Source organism: Malus domestica, chromosome 13 (assembly GCF_042453785.1).
Source record: "Malus domestica chromosome 13, GDT2T_hap1".
NCBI lineage: Eukaryota > Viridiplantae > Streptophyta > Magnoliopsida > Rosales > Rosaceae > Malus > Malus domestica.
Window position 1 is genome coordinate 5,483,592 of NC_091673.1, and position 14,505 is coordinate 5,498,096.

General features: G+C 36.3%; 2 long non-coding RNA genes across 3 annotated transcripts; both read right to left on the bottom strand.

Annotated features, from left to right (window-relative positions):
* Window positions 1–4,571: 4,571 nt before the first annotated feature.
* Window positions 4,572–10,765, bottom strand: LOC139190509 (uncharacterized). 2 transcript variants are annotated; one of them, XR_011574772.1, is made up of 5 exons: window positions 6,975–10,765; window positions 6,732–6,891; window positions 6,558–6,626; window positions 5,802–5,860; window positions 4,572–4,849 (listed from the first exon to the last, which is right to left on the bottom strand). It is a non-coding gene; the product is annotated as an uncharacterized lncRNA (long non-coding RNA). The 2 variants fall into 2 exon arrangements; XR_011574773.1 differs by having other exon boundaries at window positions 6,728–6,891; window positions 6,975–7,211.
* Window positions 10,766–11,304: 539 nt separating this feature from the next.
* On the bottom strand, window positions 11,305–13,910 carry LOC139190507 (uncharacterized). Its single transcript, XR_011574771.1, has 5 exons — window positions 13,684–13,910; window positions 13,437–13,600; window positions 13,267–13,335; window positions 12,511–12,569; window positions 11,305–11,558 (listed from the first exon to the last, which is right to left on the bottom strand). It is a non-coding gene; the product is annotated as an uncharacterized lncRNA (long non-coding RNA).
* Window positions 13,911–14,505: the final 595 nt, after the last annotated feature.

The following is a 14,505-nucleotide window of genomic DNA, read 5'->3' on the forward strand; positions in this document are numbered from 1 at the left end:
TTACCTTATTGAAACATTGGTTAAAGTGTAAACTCTGTCTCTCTCTCTCTCTCTTTTCTTTTATATTAAACTAGCATAGGGCCACACACAAAATGTGTGTCACAATTTTGCATTTTTGTTTTTGAAATTAAAGGAGAAAGGGAGAGAGACTTGGGATGGGAAGAGAGAGGAGAGAGCTTTACTTTTGGTGAGTAAATTGTAGTAAGGGGTGTGCTATCCACTCACCCTATTTTACTTCTTACACACCTCTTGATAATTTTTGTCCGTTGATCTTCTTCAATTCATTCAATCTGACGGTCAAAAATTAAAAAAGTATGTGAGAAGTAAAATGGGGTGTGTGGATATCACACCTCTTGTAGTAATTGTTCATCAACTTTAATCAAATTGGAGCAATGGTTCATCAACTAAAATATACTATCGTTGGTCCCTCAACTCATCAAAACATGTAGCTGTGGACATTTTCGTCAACTCCGTCAAAATTCTGTCAAAATTAGTTATGTTGGAAGGACCACTGCTACAATTGTGTTAAAGTTGAGGAACCATTGATACAATTTTTCTTATTTGATTTTTCATATTTGCCTCTTAATTTAGCCTCACGCGCATAGCACGTGACTCATTTTGACGGAAGTTCTAATGGAGTTGACAAAAATGATCATAGTTGCACGTTTTGATGAGTTGAGGGATCAATAGTAATAGATTTTTAATTGATGGATCATTGCTTCAATTGGGTTAAAGTTGAGATATCATTGTTACAATTTATTCTTTTATTTTTTTAATTAAAGATGTATTAGAATCACATGTAGGTGAGGTATTAAAAAAAAAAGCAAAATTTTGATTGTGTGAAATTACATTATTGCCCACATTTCTTATATATGTTCAGCTTTACTTAGAGGGTTAGAATGATAATTTCATGGGCTTTTAGTTGACAATGAAAATTTTATTAATATTTAGATATCTAGATAATTATTACAAAAAAAAATAATGCATGCATCTTTCATGGCAGACTTACTTGATAAATAATAGAAATTATTCACTCTTTATTATCGTCTAAAGATTACATATATAAAAAATTATTCATCTCGAAAATTTTTAAGTAAGCATAAAACAAATTGACCGCTCATTATAGGGGTTCTACTTGATACCAATATCGTTAATTGTCTTAACACGTACGGGTGACTAAAAGATTTTCAAATTGAATGATTTTTTGCAAAAAAATTGATTGGGTGATTTGAATGTTTATACTCTCAACCCTCGATCAATTTGGCCAATTAATCTGATCATCGACTACTTTGAATGTTTTCGCAATGTACAGCTACCTAGCACCAGATAAAATACTGGACACGTTTGACAGTTGTGTCTGAAATTAGTGTCCAAATAGGGTCGCAGGGATGATGAAAACATGTTGTGAGAAGAATTCAAAAACTTATCACGGATGTTCCCCATCTGCTTCTCCAGTTGGGCTGTCTGGCATTCCTCCATTTGCTTTAATTTATCTTTCAAATAAGCAGGATTTACAGCTCTCATTTCAAACACAAAATTAATAATTCATGAGAATCTATAAAATATGCATGTTTTTTAATTGGCGGATAAAAAGGGTTACCAATTTGACTGGATATTTTGGATCCCAATTCTCCCGAATTTGGATCATGTTCGGATGTTAGTGTCGGAATCTAAAGATCAAGAAATTCGAGCATTTCGTTTGTGTGAAAGAAAAAGTGAAATTCTTAGTTAACGTAAGGTGGCCAGCTAAGTGAGTTAATAGAAACCATCAGATTTAATTTCAGTGATCCGAATTGTCTATTCCTTGGCTCCAAAAAGTGAGATCTGTCCAATTTCCTCAGGATTAGGATTATCTTCCCTCCTCTTTTCATCACCTTCCATCCCTTCATCTCACATTTTCTATTTTGTCTTTCTTTTTCTATAAAAAATTAATATATGATGTTAACGTTGTTTAACCGTGACCATTCAAATAGAAGGTGAGGTAAAAAAAGAGGAAAGATAATCCTTCCCCATTTCCCCAATACCTATTATCTATCTTCCAATTATTATTAGCCAGTTGTCTCGTGGGCCACACATCATTTCACTGGGCTTAAAAAAAATATGGTCGAAATCCGGACTCCAGTTTATGTACTTTCATTCCAGACGACACTGCAACGGTGATATGTATGCCCTCAACCAACTAAAGTCCAAATTGTTAATGTACTGCAGCTAAGCACGAGCTGTTTTCTTCCTTTTTTTTTTAATTTTTTTTTTTTAAGAATTCAATTCTATCGTACAAGAATTGGATGGTGTGAATTCAAGACATCACAATAAAAGTAAAGATTAAAATTAATCTAGGTCATTCAATATTTATAACATTTAATGTTAAATAACACGGAATAATTTTCCTCCTTTTTGTTAATGTCAAGAAAAAATTTTCGTATCCTGAATGAACTGATTACCAATATGATACAAGAGTGTGTTAAGATTGTTCATGAAATTGTCAAAAGTAATTTATAACATCTAAAAGCGTTTCTTGTTACTTTTGACCAAGAAATAACTACATTTGGCATAGCACCTTAAAACAGTTGTCGATGGTAGACGTGCTTTCTAAAAAATCACTTAGTAAGTGTTTCTTATAAAATAATTCCAAATACATTTTCAAGAAATACTTTGATTTCTAATAGAAATTTTTACATGTTTGCAATAAGAAGCCCAAAAAGCATTTATCAGCAAAAACATTTCGTAGTTTATAAAACCATTTGCAACTAAGAATATTTTCAACAAACAATTTGGAACGAATAAAAACGCTTTCAAAAAACAAAATCAAATTCCCAAACATACCCTAAAATTGTAATTATGCATGCAACTTGTCAACTCTCATCAATTTTTCCTTTTCCCATAATCAAGATTTATCACGGAAAATACATTTTGAAGAACATAAACGGTGATAATTTGTTGTTATGGTAAGGAAAACAAGAGAAAATTTTACCCAAAAATTGAAAATGAAGGACCATTATGAAGCTAGTGATTGTCCCAAGTGGTTATCGATGTGATGCTAGTGAAGCTCCTCCAAGAGGTTCGGTTGCTAGCGTTCTAGCAACAACTACTTGGAGGAGCGTCGCTAGCGTTCTAGCGACAACCAATTGGGACAATCGCTATCTTCATACCGATCCTTCATTTTCAATTTAAAAACAAAAATTGTTAATTTTTTCTTTTGTTTCCTTTACCATAACAACAAACTATCATCTTCATGTTATTCAAAATATATTTTCCGTGCAAAATCTTGATTTTGGAAAAAGGAAAACTTGATGAAATTTGACAAATTGCATGCATAAAGCATGCGTTTTATGTGTTATGTAACATTGCAACTTATGTTTGAGATTGATCTCAAAAGATGCATTTTTTTCTTAACACGCTTTAGCTAAAAGCAGAATAATTTTTTTTACAAAATAGTTAAGTACTCTTATTACCCATAATCGTTTTAAAATTCTTAAAATATTACCAAAAGCGTTATTGATTTTTTGAAAGCATTTTTATTCATCTAAAATTGCTTGTTGAAAATATTCTTAGTTGCATATGCTCTTATAAACTACAAATTGCTTAGACATTGTGGAACCATGTAATAAATTAAAGGATATCTATGAGACAAACTAGCAATGGCTAAGCAATTCGTAGTTTGTATGAGCATTTTCAATTAATAATATTTTCAGCAAACAATTTTTTTAACAAGCGATATTATCTAACTAAGGGGTGAGAGAATTAGCTAAACTTTACAATGGATGAGCCAAAACAATGCGGTTCAAATTTATCTTTCGGCGAGAAAATAATCTAAGACATCTCATTTACTAGTGAATAATAATATCCTAGGCCATAGTATTAAGTGGCATAATTGCAAATGCTCATATAAACTACGAATTACTTAGCCATTACTAATTTGTCTCATAGATGATTTCAACAAACAATTTGGAACCGAAAAAAAAACGCTTTAAGTAATAACGCTTTTGGCTTTTAAGAAGTTTGAAATGTTTATGAGTTATAAAAGTACTTAAATATTATATATATATATATATATATATAACTTGTTGTGCTTCTAGTTAAAGCATTTTACGAAGAAAAAAATGCATCTTACGAAATTAATCTCAAACAACACATGCTTTATGCAATTTGTCAAATCTCATTAATTTTTTCTTTTTTCATAATTTATGATCACTCACCAATTAAGAACACAGACTGGTAATAAGCCCCAAACAACTACTTTTTTCAGCATTGAAAACCCCATCATTAACCATTATTCAAGGAAGAAAATATCGGTAATATCGGAAATATCAGCAGTCCGAAAACACGGAAATATCGATGGAAATATCGGGATAATATCGATATCGATAAAAATTACATGGAAACCACGGAAATTGTAAGAAAAACTTGGAAATTTTTATTGAAACTTTGCAGGATGTTTATTTAGTCAATTATCTATTAGTTTATCACAAAAAATTGGAAGGAAATGCATTGCATGATGGATTTAACATTATCAAGTTGATTATATAGCGAGCTGACAAACATTGTGACTGTAGAAAATATGTAGAAATTAATGAAAGAAGTCTAAACACACCATAATCATTTATATATAATGAATTAGTACAATATTTTACACTTTATACATTGCATGGTAAGATACATGAGTTGACACACCCCGTCCCGAAGGAAGGCATGCTGGCCGTCACGTGAGAGTGACGTAACCATTTGCACAGTACGGAAGCTTTAAGATACAATTTAAATTGATACACCCGAAGGTGAGTCCTAATTTTGTCCAATCTGTCAGAACACCGTCGAATTCCTCGTAGTCACCACACCTTTATGATTCCTGAACCTGGAGGGGCGCAAAACCAAAATTGAGTGGGTCAGTAAAACAATTCTTTTCTAAATCCAAACATTTCTCAAAACGTTGTAACCCCTCTCCGTAAAACCTGTATACTTTCCCAGAAATGTAAAATATAAATATACATATATATTCTCAAAACTTCATTTTTACTATCTCAACATTATCTCTTTATCAATCATGCCATGCCATGTCATCTCAACATTTCTCATATTAATTATGCCATGCCACATCATCTCAACAGTAATAAGGTATGAATGCATCAACATAATCATATCAGGTGCAAGAAAGTAATCAACCGTAGGCCCTCTAATAGCCCTATACGGTTGAACCTAGAGCTCAAAATCTATCATTATCACTCTACCGGAGTCACCTCTGTGACCCGTCCGGCCTTCTGCACACAAGTTACGCTCTAGTGCTTCTCATAAATCATCTGTGCACATAATCTAAGGTCACCCACCAGTCGGAATCTCACTAACACTCTCGCGACTGGTCTGTCGTACCCACTCCGCGTGGACTGTACGACTAGCATCTACTTGGATCCAAGGCGAGCGTGCGATGCGGTGAATACTATAAGCACTAAACCATGGTGCAGGATTTGAGCTCAATATATATCATCATCATCATAACAGTAATTAAATAATCACCTGATACTCACCTGTGCGTCCACCGCACCATTTCATACATATGCATCATAAATCAATTCTTACTTGTGCGTCCACCGCACCAATTCATACATATGCATCATAAATCAATTCTTACTTGTGCGTCCACCGCACCAATTCATACATATGCATCATATATTAATTCATGCATGGCATTTCAACTCACATTTTTTCCACATAACTCATATGCATTTCATTTTAAACATATTTTCATTTCAATTCAATTTCTGGGAAACGTCAAGTATATATATATACGGAAAACAAAACTGCCCACTCACCTGGAGTTCGCCCTACAACTCCCTAGCACAATACGCCAAGGCGTCATGACGATCGGCGCCTAAAACAATAATCAATTCCAACCTCAGAATTTATAGTGATAGAATATATAACTTATATAAAATACGTCACTACGTAGTTCGATCCGGAAGATCCACCACTCATATTTTAAATCCATAACTTCCAGAGGTCCACAATATACCTCTAGGACAACTTCCTAAAATTTCATTACCATCCAACGGTCGGATCTCCGTCACTTTCCAAAACTAAGTGACGGTTAACATTTTATATTATGGACTTACAATTCCAATTCCGGAAGATCCGCAAATCGGATTCCCAATCTGTAAGTTCCAATAATCCTCAAATATTACGTATTACAACGTATCAAAGTTTGGTGATGATCCAACGGTCGGATCATCAATTCACATTTTCACCTAATGTGAAAACTATAAAACGTTATTTGAACACCTAACCAACAATCCTCAATAACTTTCTCATACGGTGTTCAATTTAGGTATATGAATATACCACAGTGATCTACTCGACGTCACGAACATCGACATATTTTTAAAATAATTTTATTTTTATTTTTTATTTTTACTGTAGCACCTTCTTCTTCCTTGGGTCGCCGGACTGGTTTTTCCGGCGGCCGTTTTCCGGGCAGTTTTTCAAATTGCTATAACTTTGTCATTTCTCAACGAAATCAAGTGATTCAAAAACGAAAGTTGTAGCCCTTGAAGAGACAAAGAGAATGGTACCTTGCACAACACCTAATTCGCCTTGGTTTGGCCGGAAACTGCCTCGAAAGCCTCGGAGGTCGCCGGAAACTGGGTATTTTTCAAATGAGTATAACTTCTTCAATACTCAACGAAATTGAGTGAAACAAAAAGTAAAGTTGTAGTACTTGACGAGACGAAGAGATTGATACCTACCTCGACTTCTAACTCGTCGGGGATTCGCCGGAAAACGCCTCGAAAGCTCCGGCCAAATTTTGAACTTGTCGATCTCCGTGTTCTTACGTCCAAAAACTTCCAACGAAGCACTCCGAGCTTCCTTGGGACCTCACTAAGCTCGCTGTGAGCTTGGATTGTCCTAAAAATCAACCAATTCAAAGCTCATGAACAGTACACTTTCATGGGGAGTTTAGAATCTAGGTTTTCCGAAGTAAAACTTACCTGAAATGGATACCAACGTGATCGTGAAGTCCTCAGGATTCCAATGGTGGTCTCAAACTTGACGTTGGTATAGATTTAGGGTGGTTTTGGTGGTGGTCCGTGTGAGTTCGAAGGAGAGGGAGAGAGACAGAGAATGAGAGATTGTGAGGGAGGAGAGAGAGAGACAGGGTACGGGAAATAGGGAGGGATTTGAGGTGTGTGGTCCTACCTAACCCCAAATCACAAAATTCCATCTCCAAATAACTTAGGAACATATATTTCACCAATATATGATTCACATATCTTAATCACGTTTAAGGGAAATTCCGTCAATTTACAATCACGAGTGTAAAACTTTGGGACGGGCTGTGACAATCTCCCCTCCTTATAGAATTTCGTCCCCGAAATTCCAGCAACCAACTAAATCATCTATACTCATACAATAGCCTCGGATAAATCTCTCTCATCCGATTCTCTTTCTCCCACATAATTTTCTACTGAATGATTTCCTTCACAAAGCTTTTACTACTTACTCTGTCTTAATTCTCAGGACCTTCTTTTTCCAATCCAAAGTCGTCCTTGGTTCCTTATCAAGTCGAATCCAATTTAATTCTCAATAGTTACACCATAATCCCATGTGACAAATCTGCCACCTAGTGACAACGCATCGAACACAAAATACATTATGTGCCTTAGCCAATTCTCAAGGCATCACAAACTTGTATGCAACTTCGTCGATTCCTTTAGTGATCAAAACAGACTGATGTTTCTAAGACTTATCTTGTCTTCCTTTCCAAATCTTGTCATTTCTGTTCGTGGTGAATTTTCCAAAAATATCAAACCATTTACCTTACACACTCGATTAGTGGCATATCCATCTGTTGATCTCTTTTGCCATTCCTGGTTACTTCAGGTTAACTTAATCACCTGAATACTTTGAGGAGACTCATCCATAGTCTCAGGGTCTACTAAAACTCTTTCTCGATCGAATCTTTCTCTACCCAGAAACATTCCATTCACAAGTCATCAAAAACCGACTCACGTGACACATTTCATGGTCCTTATGGCGTTACTTCGGAAACTGCACAACCAACATACTTAAGAAACTTAGCAGTTCCGTAATCCAATTCTCTTTTCCATAAAACAAATAAGTAGTGTTGCACTGTCTGGGAAAGGTTGTTACTCAACACTGGAGTAAATGTACTAACTTGTTACTTAACAAGTATAACTTCTTCTCGATCTTCCATTCTTAATTTTTCTTCCGTTGGTTTTCAATCCACAAGATGATACTCTTGGCAAACGTGCCAGATATTAATCTTACTGTAGTCTTCTCACCAAGTGCTTCAGCTAGAACAAACTTTACGATCACCCTGATCGTACAATCATGTTCATTAAGCAATACAATTCACTTTCGCTGCCTCATATCAAATTCCTTCCAAGTAATGGATATTGAAGACTCTTTTGATTTGTAAAATCTTGCATTCTTATCAAATATAATGCCTTCATAACTTCACAGCAAGAATGGTAATCATGACTTCCAAGTCACCCGTAGGGTAATTCATCTCATGAGGTTCCTTTTATCGTGAAACGTATGCAATCACCCTAACATTTGCATCAACATGCCTCCAATACCATTCAAGAAACATCACTAAAAATTTATGATTACCACTATTCTCTAGGAATACCAAAATACGTGCATGAGTGAGGAAATACTTCAGTTGTTGAATCCTTTGCTTACAATTCCTTCTCACTCATACCTAACCTCTTTTCTCAACAGTCTCGTCAATGACAAAGCAATGACTGAAAAATCTTTCACAACCATCCAAGATAGCCTGGTAAGCTAAGAAATTCCGAATCTCAATTACAGCTCGTGGTTGTTCCAATTTCTCAATTTCTGCTATCTTTTAAGGATTCACTTGAATACCTTAAGAATATATAACAAATCTCAGAATGCCACCTGATTCGTCTAACTTTAGCATTTGCTACTTAGCATACAACCAACGTTCTCTCAATCTTTGGTTCACCGACTTAATACATTTACATGCTCTGCTCTGGCTCAGAATATGCCAGAATATCTTCAATGAAAATGATATCAATTATCAAGGCATTATTGGAATACTTAATCCATCAACTCATAAAACAGCATGAGTATCCACATAGCATCACCAAACTTCATAAGGACCATAACAAGTCCAGAAACCATCTTATGATCAACGTTAATATTCAATTGGTAGTAACCAGATCTCAATTCAATCTTTGAATCTTCGCAATTACTTCTGAGCTGGTTAAATAAACATCAGTACATCACCATGGATAACGGTTCTTAATCGTTACCCGACTTCATTGTCTATAATCAATGAACAGTCTCAAGATCCATTTTCTTCCTCACCAACAAACTGGGGCTCCTCAAAAGTGTTGTACTAGGTTGAATAAAACTTTTATCAACCAATTCCCTCAACTGAATTTCCAATTCCCTTAACTCATCATGAACCAATCTCCAATATAAATTTATACCTGGCAACAAATCAATAGTGAACCTCATATCTCTGCCTGAAGGCAATCTAGGTATACTTTCAGGGAAGACATCAAGAAAAGTCTAACTCTTTCGACATTATTCACACTACTCCAAACAACATCATTTAGCACCACATGAGCTAAGTATTTTTGACAGCCTTTCGAAAACAATCTCTTTGCTCTCACAGCATAAATAATGGCTGAACTCAATCCACTTTGCATACTTACAAAAGTAATCTCTGGTCATCCAGATCGATGGAAAGTACTGGTTTCCCGTAACATTCCGTCTTGTCACAATTATAACCAACCAATCTAATGGAACAGAATTAACTGATACAATATATATTCTATTATTATTAAGCATTCTAAATAAGTACAATACTAACATAAAATAATCTACCGGTTTGCTTGCTTAACGAATCCACGAATGAGTTATTAATATTACGGTCTGCAGCCCGCAATACTGATAAATCATCGTTGTCTCGATAAGTAGGCAACCACTCTCAAAGATATAACATTACTATTTTGTTACTCAAGGCAAAATACATACACTCGTCTCAACTACATTTATTTACTACTCTCTAGGTAATAACATACATAATAAGAAATATATCAGCCGAAGTCAACTAGAATGACCAATACGGCTGATTCAACTCTTATCTCAATAATACGTCAGCCGGATCCACTCCGCGTGGTCGGTACGGCCGAGCCTATAACTCACCAATTTCTCATGTGTCAATCGAATCCACTTCTCATGGCCTGTACGGATGAACATATAACTCATCAAATCTCTCTGTACTCACAGTCAATCCGACCAAACTACTAAGTTTATAACTCTTCTGAATCGACACTATGATATCATGGAAAATTATTGAGTACAACTGATTCTAGGGACGATTCACAATTCTGTGTCCCCTCTGTTCACATAAACACATTCATTAATTTCACACTTCCCAAAGTGTTAATTTTGTACCTGCTGCACAAGGTACATTTCCTTTACTCGAGACACCTTGTCTCAAATATCTGGGATTACCAGTATATCCATCACTTTTACTCTGACCAGCGACATTAAAACCTCAGCTGGAAGAATTAACTCTAGCTTCACTTCTTTCGAAGCTCTGAATCTTTCTATCTCCTTGATATGACGAATCATTAACTTTATCGTCTTCTTTTAATTCCCATTCATTTCTTATTCTTCTTTATTCTCGTTGCTCATGTTCTCAGAGTCCTCAAGACTCAACAGCATCTAGCATACTCCTGATAAGAACTACAATGGATAGTGGTCACCCAAAATACCACTTCCCTTTTGTCACCCAGCTTAAAACAACATAACACCTCCACCAAATTAACAACAATATCTGGATGGAACGAGGCAAGTCTGAAAACTTTCTATAATATCCCTCGATCATCACCTTCCTTGTCTCATATTTGTAAACTCTTGTTTACTACCATCGATAAATGCCGGAGGGATAAACTTTTCCTTAAACAAGTCCTTAAACAATTTTAAATCGACTGATTCCTCTGGTGACAACAATTAATACTCCTGCTTCCATCAGGATACACGTTCATAACTCAAACCAGGTAGTCATCTCAACCCCTTGTCAGAAGGAAGATTCCTTTGACTTGCATAATCCGAAACATCTTTTCCAAATGGTTAAACCGTTACTTCGCTCCCTCAGGTTCATCATTTCTCTTAAGTGATTCAAATTCAACTCATAACCCATCTTAAAATGCCCCTTTAGACAATAGACTGAATCACCATAGTAATAGTTTCCCCCAAACCGCTAAATCAGGGAGACTAAATTCCTCTAACTACGTGGTTTGCTACGAGGCGGTGTAGTTCTGACAGAATTCACTATAAACTTCTCAAGATGTCCAAGATTGCAACCATGCTCTGATACCAACTGACACACCCCGTCCCGAAGGAGGGCATGCTGGCCGTCACGTGAGAGTGACGTAACCATTTGCACAGTACGGAAGCTTTAAGATACAATTTAAATTGATACACCCGAAGGTGAGTCCTAATTTTGTCCAATCTGTCAGAACACCGTCGAATTCCTCGTAGTCACCACACCTTTATGATTCCTGAACCTGGAGGGGCGCAAAACCAAAATTGAGTGGGTCAGTAAAACAATTCTTTTCTAAATCCAAACATTTCTCAAAACGTTGTAACCCCTCTCCGTAAAACCTGTATACTTTCCCAGAAATGTAAAATATAAATATACATATATATTCTCAAAACTTCATTTTTACTATCTCAACATTATCTCTTTATCAATCATGCCATGCCATGTCATCTCAACATTTCTCATATTAATTATGCCATGCCACATCATCTCAACAGTAATAAGGTATGAATGCATCAACATAATCATATCAGGTGCAAGAAAGTAATCAACCGTAGGCCCTCTAATAGCCCTATACGGTTGAACCTAGAGCTCAAAATCTATCATTATCACTCTACCGGAGTCACCTCTGTGACCCGTCCGGCCTTCTGCACACAAGTTACGCTCTAGTGCTTCTCATAAATCATCTGTGCACATAATCTAAGGTCACCCACCAGTCGGAATCTCACTAACACTCTCGCGACTGGTCTGTCGTACCCACTCCGCGTGGACTGTACGACTAGCATCTACTTGGATCCAAGGCGAGCGTGCGATGCGGTGAATACTATAAGCACTAAACCATGGTGCAGGATTTGAGCTCAATATATATCATCATCATCATAACAGTAATTAAATAATCACCTGATACTCACCTGTGCGTCCACCGCACCATTTCATACATATGCATCATAAATCAATTCTTACTTGTGCGTCCACCGCACCAATTCATACATATGCATCATAAATCAATTCTTACTTGTGCGTCCACCGCACCAATTCATACATATGCATCATATATTAATTCATGCATGGCATTTCAACTCACATTTTTTCCACATAACTCATATGCATTTCATTTTAAACATATTTTCATTTCAATTCAATTTCTGGGAAACGTCAAGTATATATATATACGGAAAACAAAACTGCCCACTCACCTGGAGTTCGCCCTACAACTCCCTAGCACAATACGCCAAGGCGTCATGACGATCGGCGCCTAAAACAATAATCAATTCCAACCTCAGAATTTATAGTGATAGAATATATAACTTATATAAAATACGTCACTACGTAGTTCGATCCGGAAGATCCACCACTCATATTTTAAATCCATAACTTCCAGAGGTCCACAATATACCTCTAGGACAACTTCCTAAAATTTCATTACCATCCAACGGTCGGATCTCCGTCACTTTCCAAAATTAAGTGACGGTTAACATTTTATATTATGGACTTACAATTCCAATTCCGGAAGATCCGCAAATCGGATTCCCAATCTGTAAGTTCCAATAATCCTCAAATATTACGTATTACAACGTATCAAAGTTTGGTGATGATCCAACGGTCGGATCATCAATTCACATTTTCACCTAATGTGAAAACTATAAAACGTTATTTGAACACCTAACCAACAATCCTCAATAACTTTCTCATACGGTGTTCAATTTAGGTATATGAATATACCACAGTGATCTACTCGACGTCACGAACGTCGACATATTTTTAAAATAATTTTATTTTTATTTTTTATTTTTACTGTAGCACCTTCTTCTTCCTTGGGTCGCCGGACTGGTTTTTCCGGCGGCCGTTTTCCGGGCAGTTTTTCAAATTGCTATAACTTTGTCATTTCTCAACGAAATCAAGTGATTCAAAAACGAAAGTTGTAGCCCTTGAAGAGACAAAGAGAATGGTACCTTGCACAACACCTAATTCGCCTTGGTTTGGCCGGAAACTGCCTCGAAAGCCTCGGAGGTCGCCGGAAACTGGGTATTTTTCAAATGAGTATAACTTCTTCAATACTCAACGAAATTGAGTGAAACAAAAAGTAAAGTTGTAGTACTTGACGAGACGAAGAGATTGATACCTATCTCGACTTCTAACTCGCCGGGGATTCGCCGGAAAACGCCTCGAAAGCTCCGGCCAAATTTTGAACTTGTCGATCTCCGTGTTCTTACGTCCAAAAACTTCCAACGAAGCACTCCGAGCTTCCTTGGGACCTCACTAAGCTCGCTGTGAGCTTGGATTGTCCTAAAAATCAACCAATTCAAAGCTCATGAACAGTACACTTTCATGGGGAGTTTAGAATCTAGGTTTTCCGAAGTAAAACTTACCTGAAATGGATACCAACGTGATCGTGAAGTCCTCAGGATTCCAATGGTGGTCTCAAACTTGACGTTGGTATAGATTTAGGGTGGTTTTGGTGGTGGTCCGTGTGAGTTCGAAGGAGAGGGAGAGAGACAGAGAATGAGAGATTGTGAGGGAGGAGAGAGAGAGACAGGGTACGGGAAATAGGGAGGGATTTGAGGTGTGTGGTCCTACCTAACCCCAAATCACAAAATTCCATCTCCAAATAACTTAGGAACATATATTTCACCAATATATGATTCACATATCTTAATCACGTTTAAGGGAAATTCCGTCAATTTACAATCACGAGTGTAAAACTTTGGGACGGGCTGTGACATGAGTGGCTTAGTACCACATAGAGTTCCTATGAGGTTCAAAATTTTCACTATCTTCATCATCTCTATGTGTAGAGTGAGTGTATTTTGAAGAGTAGTTACCAACTATAGCAATGGTTTTCAAGAACCAAAACCCAAAAGTCAATAGGAAACCGAATACTTCGGTATTTTTCGGGATTACCAAACAAATGGGATTTGGAAACCAATCCCATATCGAAAATTTCGGTATTTTTCGGGATGGGATTCCCGAACTTCATGATGGTTTTGGTTTGGGATTTTTCGGTTTGGGTTTGGGACTTTTTCGGTTTGGTTTGGGATTTTCCGGAATTTTTTTCAGCCCTTGACCAAATAAAAAATAGAAAAATTAAAAACCACTTGTCATTGACTAAGTAATTAATTGACACAATTTAAAATATAATACCACAAAAAATTTGGAATATGTGCAAATTTGTTTCTTGTAAAAATAAACCA